Source organism: Phasianus colchicus, chromosome 1, assembly GCF_987193195.1.
Source record: "Phasianus colchicus chromosome 1, bPhaCol1.hap1.1, whole genome shotgun sequence".
NCBI classification, from domain to species: domain Eukaryota; kingdom Metazoa; phylum Chordata; class Aves; order Galliformes; family Phasianidae; genus Phasianus; species Phasianus colchicus.
Window position 1 is genome coordinate 179,286,360 of NC_143436.1, and position 7,946 is coordinate 179,294,305.

General features: G+C 38.6%; 1 long non-coding RNA gene across 1 annotated transcript; it reads left to right on the top strand.

Moving 5' to 3' along the window:
- The first annotated feature begins 5,124 nt into the window (after window positions 1-5,124).
- Window positions 5,125-5,767, top strand: LOC149920263 (uncharacterized). The gene is made up of 3 exons (XR_016471046.1): window positions 5,125-5,212; window positions 5,509-5,648; window positions 5,731-5,767. It is a non-coding gene; the product is annotated as an uncharacterized LOC149920263 (long non-coding RNA).
- The last annotated feature ends 2,179 nt before the right edge of the window (window positions 5,768-7,946 follow it).

Consider the following 7,946-nt stretch of genomic DNA (forward strand, 5'->3'; position numbering starts at 1 on the left):
CATCCCCCAACCTGTACCGGTGCATGCAATTATTCCTCCCCAGATGCAAGACTCTACACTTGCTTTTGTTAAACCTCATCTGGTTCCTTACTGCCCAGCTCTGCAGCCTGTCCAGGTCTCGCTGAATGGCAGCACAGCGTTTGGGTGTGTCAGCAAAGATTACTCTTACTAACAGGTTTTGGTATACAAAAAGACCTGAAAATAATCATTATGCCTTCTCTGAAATAATCTTTTTGCCACAAACATCCTTCCTCCCTGCTAGACAAAGCAAACACTCATAAGGGAAACCAACACAGCAAACCAGCCCTGGAATATGGGAGAGATCTCTCCAGAGAAAAACTGCAGTAAGAGATTTCAGGATAAGTTTCCAAAATGCCATAATGAACTAGATATTTTCACACCTGCATGTGGGTGTTTCTCAGCTATTTTCCTAATTTTCAATGTGCTTTCGAAAAAGTTTGCAAAATTGAGGCTAACATCTTCCATTAACCATAACTGCTGTTATCAGACCTTGCAGAAAAATCTGATACCTGTACAAAAATAAAGGATCTGCAAACTACCAGTCAAGATAAAAAGATCAAGTGCTGTCATAAATCTGGCTGCCTGATGTTGTGAGCTCACCAGCAGTTGAAAAAAAGAATATACAGATTTGCACTCCTACATGCATTTGCTTTGCATGAGGATTACTTGGTTAGGGATGCCATACCAGCTTGATTATGTCCTTCCCCGTACCCATTGTAGAATCATGGAATCATCTAGCTTGGAAAAGAACTTCAAGATCATAAGTCCAATCTGATCTACCAACGTCCATCACTAAACAACGGCAAACTTAGGATACAAGTGAGTTTGTTTGTCTAGGACAGCATCTGTGTCTACAAATGCTCTCAATTCTAAGTTTCCTAATGCCTGGGCTCTAAGCTAGAGAGACCTGCAGAAAGGCAAAGGACTCATGCCTACTGACACAGAGAACTCAGTATGTCTTCTGCATTTGGTTTGCCTCCAATGGCAGTTGTCACAGCCATGTCACTCTGCATTTCTTTTGTCATAATTTTAGAAAATAATGTTCATTTTTCCCCTTCCTTTCTTATTTTAGCTGTGGGAAGGTTTGGGGGTCATCACAGTGTGGAACACTGACAGAGTAAAATTTTCTAAGCAGTTTTTTGCTTTGCATTCCTAATATTGTGGTTGTAAATTAGAAGGTGAAAACCATATGATCTTGTCAATGTTTTTCTCATAAGTTAATTCCAAATGACTCCCTTCTTCCTGCAAATTTTACAATTCTTTGACTTCGTATATGAAATATCAATGAAATTCTTTAAGAATCTGTATGGAAGTGCAAAAAAAAAAAAAAAAAAAAAAGATTAGCCTATTAACATAAAGCTGCTTGGGCTGAAGAATTCATTTCCCTACACAGAAGACTGTACAGTAAAAAAGAAATAGGATATGAAGAGGTTATTCAACATGACTCTTATTTAAGAGAATACAGAATAACTATTTTTGATCACTTCTGAGCAAGTAGTTGTTACCACTCCTGGTTTTCAGAAAAGATATGAGACAAAAAGCTGTGTCAAAGCCAGATTAGGCTTCGTGACTATTTTTATGTGCTTGATGACATTAATTCCTCTGGTTTCTTCACTTGAAATTAAGGTACTGGATTTCCTTTTGAATCTGTCAGAACAATAATAATATTGATTAAAACCTTTGGGCTCAAGCACTATACCAGATCAATCATAAACTGTTTTCAGGCCAGGAACAATCTTTCTAAGTGGCTTGCAGAGAAGGCAGGCTGAAATTTTTCTCCATTATCATTATCATTATCATTCCTGTGGGATTTTAGTTTGGTTTTGTAATTTTTTCCTCTCAGTGGTATTAATTGTTTAGTCCTGAGTGAACCTCCAAAAACTGCATTCTATTCTCTGTCAAATCCAGAAAACCTTGAAAAACACTTCAGGACTGTTGGTCTCATAAGTAAGCAAAATTCAGCAGTAAGAAATTTAGGAAATTTCCGTATGTCCTTTATTTATAACCAGTTATCACTTTCACTTCTCTGCAAAAATTATTTTAATAGAATCATAGAATCCATACAGTTGAAAGTCCAGACAGATGACATCAGTGGTTCTTCCCTCGATGCAGTGACATCATCATAGAAGACCACTAGTTTGGTCAAGCACAATTTGCCCTTTGTGAAGCCATGCTGGTACTTCTATACCACCTCATTGCCTTCCATGTGCCTTAGCATAGCTTATTTTATTTTGCTGCCTATTAGACTGTATAAAATATCATTGTCTAACACTAACATTAAAAACATTTTAGATACAGATTACATCCAAAAGCACAAAAATAAGCCCAGGAGAAATAACAATCGTGCTTTATGTGACAATAGACTTCTTAGCATAAATATGTGTGTGTGTGTGCACGTGTGTGTACATATACCTTCATATTGTCCTTGGGGAACCACTACAGGCACAGCCCAACCTTCCATCGTTGACAAACATGATTATTTCAGACAGGAATACTTTTTATCCTCAGAAGTGAGGGAACAAAGCAGATCATTTAGCAAACAGCTCTTACCCAGAACAAAAGTCACTTACTCCCTTGTCAGTTTCATCTCAGTGAACTTTGATTTCACCAAGCCTGGCACCATATTTGATGAGCTATTGAACTAGTGGCCTTCCCTCTGTTCAAGTGAGTTTTGAATACAAACAAGACTGATCTCAATGAAATGCCATCCCAAAGGAATGCCCTTTCTTAGCATATCGATCCTGTGGGTCAAGCTTTGAACTGGATCTTCTCAAGCTGTTGCTGTAAACAGCTTGGTGGACATTTTGTATTGGGCAAGGTCTTTTTCAATATTTATTTTCTCTTCAGAAACCCTTCAAAACAGAAGAATAAAATATCCAATGTGCCCAGGGTTTGTTTTAACGTGTAATGGGATTTGAAAACTTCAACAAGTTCTATACTCAGCCTCATACTGAAAGGGATCACAAGAAGTTTGGGGGCAGAAAAGGCAAATAAGGTAGACATGGTGCTTTGACCTCTTTGTGGTGAGGCTCCCAGATCATTCCATATTTCATCACCCCCACTAGAACTTACACTCTACTCCACCACAAAAGAGAAGAATTAGAGCAGGTTTGATATGGGAGTCTCTTAATATTAAAGTAAATGCAGTTGCTGAAGGTAATTAAAACTGCACATAGGTAATCTCTTGTAATAGTCATCTGGACAATCTTAGAGCCAAATTTGGGAAAATTAAAAAGACAGAGCAATGTAAATTCAAGTTGAGAACATCCAGATGAATATTACTATAAGTCATCTCTCTGCCTTCCCTACTTCTTGTTGCATCACACATATGCAAAACAAAGCATATGAATGACATTACTTACTGTGTCTAACCCACGGATCTTGCAGACTTTGGCTGCCATGAAATCCCAGGGAAGAATTCAGTTGCCACAACATGGGCCTATTGTGCCATTTGAAGCGATGTAGAATATCTGGTATGGAGTCCAGTTGAAGTTTTAGGAGTGTGTGGGTCTCACATAGGTCCTACAGTTCTTTCTACCAGCTTTTTGTGGGGTGGCTTCAACAAGTTAGAGCATCTAATGTCCTTAGAGGCCTATATTTCAACATCTGTCTCCTATTCCCATTTTTGCAAGATGTAGTGAAGATGCATTTTCAATTTCAGAAGAATCCCTAAGTTTAAGATAAAGAAAATCTCACTGGGGCAAGTTTACTCTTGCAGATGTGACAAAGAGTTGGTCTCCTGCATTTCAGCAAGACAGCTTTTGCCTTTTCTATACATCTGCTCAGGTAGCGAAAGCTACAACAAGGAGAAGGACTTCCAGGAAACAGCTTACGATCCAAATCTTCCCTCACATTCACAGACAAACTCTTTGGGTGCTACTCTATCCATCAGAAAACACTTCTATGCCTATTGCAGCTTGGAAGTGCAACCTGGGACACTGATCTCTTGGGGGTAAATGCACCAACACGTCCTTCTGAGATATCATGCACAGGGCCGCACAGGGCTCTCCTGGTGAGGTAAAAGTCCTTCAGCCAACACATACTGCAGCATCCCCAGAGGGGCCCATGGTGGAGAAAATCCAGGGAAACTGTTTGCCCCAAGCAAATCTGCTGTGCACACCAGTGGTGGGCTGGTGCTGGACTTACATCACAATGAGCCCAGACTGAGCACAGCCCTGTAAGTGGAGCTGTGGGAACACAGGGGAAAGTTCTCACCTAGCACACCTTAAAGGAAAGGTGCAGTCTCAGTTCCTTTATAGTCAAAGCGGGAATGGGCAAAATTTAAAGCTGTACAGCTTGAAAAATAAAAAATAAAAAAATGCATTCACCCTCTTTTTCCTTCCACACTTTCATCTGGTGGAAAATCTGATTCAAAAGAGAGTAGTTGCTTTGGAAAATCTGGCTAGTGTGTCAGTTCACTTTGAAAAAGAGTGGAGAACAAAAAAGCCCAGCTCCTGAGCTCATGATGACCCTTAAGGGAACTTAATTAAAGCTGATGGTGAACGAAAGGTAGGCAGTTATGTGTCTACCCCAGACAGGATATGGTGAGCCAGACTTTACAATATGTATAGAGATGTCTGATTTTTGCCCCCATCTCTCCTTCCCAGGTGAGTGCTGGAGCAGGGGAGGAGGTAAGCATAGCAGTGCCATTTCTTCACTCCTGTTCCCCAGGGAATTGATCTCAAAAAATTTGTATTTCACTCTGCTTCTTTTCACTCATATCAGGAATCTGACCCAGAACTTGCCTGCCACTTACCAAAAATGAAAAAGAAAGAAAGAAAGAAATCCTGTGCAAATAGGGGTCATGTTCCAGTGAACTCATGCTAAACATAACTTTTTCATTTCAGCTCTCCCGCCCGCCTGGTGGCTCAGCACTTAATGCCTCTATTCTTATCACTCTCCAGGCCTATGAAGACAAAACCTCTGCAGCACACAGCAGTAAGATAGCAGGCTTCGTGGTGCTAGGTTACAGGACTTTTCATCTAAGTGGAATAATTATTATCATTTTACTTCGCTTCCTGCCATTCCTTTCTCTGTTCTCCAGTACAGAATTTTGCATTTGCTCTCCATTTTCACACTGCTTCATTAAAATCTCTTTCCAGTGCTCTCTGCTGCAGCTGCCCACAGACCTTCCAAACGCTCTCGCCAGTGAGACCAGGATGCAAATACCCCAGGCTGCTCTGAGAAGAGGGTGAGCAGCCCATTGCTGGAGCAAACCAGCAATACAACAGGCAGCAATCTATAAGAGCTTTTTTGAAAGTTTGTCTGATGCTAGACAGGGGAACTGTGAAGCAGCATGGCGTGGCTGTTAGCTTGTTACAGCTAGCAGAGATGAAATTGTATGAATCTGATTAAACTGAAAGTGGGGGGGATGTGTCCCAAACTATTTTTTTTTTTTTTTTAAGAAATCCTGTGCTTTTTTTTATCCTTTCTTATCCATAGAAGAGTTGCTCTATTAATTTTGTTTTCATACTTCATCAAAATCAGGGAGTCAAGCCTACTTTGGCACAGGACTCCTGTGTGACCTTGACAAGTTACTCTAATGAGATTGTGCTGATGCTCACCAAACTCTGAAAATGAGACCACAAGGGCACTTCAGTGTGGATGACATGTCCACATTTCACATGGTAAATTTAACCACTTTGCCCTCCAATTTCCCTACTTACAAGAAATGAAGCTAATAACATTTTATCTATCTCATTACTTTAGTGAGGCAAGAAACTGCAGTGACTGGCATACAATTCTAACAAAAGTAAGTTGATTCATTTTTAAAGGCAATTTAGGATGGTAAAATGAAGGTGCTATATAAATGCAAAATATCTCACAAAAATTTTTGTCTTTTTTTCTCTGAATACATAGTTCATACTGCAAATTGCAAATATGTATATCAAATCTTTGTCTTATTAAATATAAAGCCAATTTCAAAGAAAGTGGATTAATATTATTTTATTTTCCTGTTAGAAAAATATTAACATTTGCAATACAGATGAAGAATGAGAAATAAATAATTGTTACAGAAAGCAACTTCAATTTGGAAGATGTTCTCAAAGTCTCACACTAACAAAATGTCAAAGGCTTTCTAATAATTATAAATCATAAGTTTCTGACACAGAAGGCTACTTTGCTTTGGACTTCATATAATGGATAAGGATGAATTAATCACTGGAGTAGAAGCTGTTCGTTGCCTAGGAACCAATGATCATGACCTCATTGCATACAGTATACTCAAACAAAGGACAGTCCCAAAGAATAAACTATGTCTGATGCTTCAGAATGGCTACTTCCAAAAATCTAAAGGCAACTCTGAACTACATCAGCTCAAAGGAAAACATCTACTTTCGTGAAATATTCTAATGGAACTGTGCTTATATAATTTATTTTATTTTATTTTATTTTATTTTATTTTATTTTATTTTATTTTATTTTGTTTAGGGTAGTGAAACACTCAAAAACATTGCCCAACGTGATGGTGGAAGCCCCATCCCTGGAGACATTCAAGATCAGCCTGGATGGAGCTCTGAGCAACCTAAGCTAACTGTAGGTGTCTCTACAAGGGAAGTTGGACTAGATGCTATTAAAGAATTCCTTCCAACTCAGACAATTCTATTGTTCTAACTTTCTAATGAGAGTCCTAAGAGAGCTGTTGAGACCTTTGTGCCAGTGACAATACTTTTTAATGAACCTGATGATGATGATGATGTTTGAAAAGAGTGGAGGACATATGGTTTGAATAAATTATTAAATGGATGGACAGAATTCTGGATAATTACTAATTGATTAGTTTAGCATATTTTCCAAGCAAAACAATGGAAAAGATAGTGTGTCCTTCAAGATTAATTCATGTCAGTCAAGTAGGTGCTGTTAAACAAAACCAGGTTACGATCTAACAGATTAGAAATTCATGTAGTAAAGGTGACTTAAGATGTTACTTACTTTGGAAAAATGTCTCGTCATTTAAACATTAGAACATGATACTGTGATAAGAAATTGTATTTCATTATCTATAGAACACCTGCTTGATGAATCTAGGAAAGGCTAAATGACAACTTTTGAATATTGATGGGGAAATTTCAGTGAAAGGGGGTGTTCTCAGTGGACTTCTTTAAGGATTGCCACTACACCTTACATCATTCAACATCATTAATCAAGACTAATAAGACAAAAAATCCTGCCAATTTAGAGATTAGTGAAACAGTATAACATGACAGGAAGCAGATATTCATTTAGAGCAATCCATCTGTTCAATAAGCAAGGATCTACTGAAAGAAAATGTATTTTAATAAGTTGCTGAACTTCTATTGAAAGATGAAGCTGTAACATCTAAAATGCAGGTTTCTGTTTATTGGAAGGTAATTACAGAGAAAGAATAACCTTTTATCTTTCTGCTATCCTCTATCTCTAAGCCTCTCTGAGTTGACTGAACTTTCCATTTGCTCAAGAACAACTACCCTTATGTTTTAAATGGAAGATCATTTGCCACAGGTCAAAGAAGAAGTATGGTTCAAGAAACTGTTAGCTGATTCAAATATACAGGACATTAGACTAGATTTCTGGTTGCTTCTTCTAGTCTAAACCCTGTAAATCACAAGAAGCCTAACACATCAGAGTGTCAGCATGGAAGGAGTGAAGGATTTTGCTGATTAGTCTTTGATGTGTTTTAAGTTAAACAGTTGTCCGATGTGAAAGCTGGAAATCTGGGGAGCAGTGACAAGATGTCACTACTGTAAGGCTGAAGGCCACATCATTTGTTTGCTGACCAACTCATAATGAGGCCAATAACTCCAGACAGAGAAGACCAGTCTGCGCAGAAAATGTGGAGGACACTGTAATCTTTAATGTCCTCCTGGAGGACATTTGCCCTGACTTCAGACTGGTGCTCAGAGCACTCTTCTGGGAGATTGGATAAACTAGTTTGAATTCCCAAA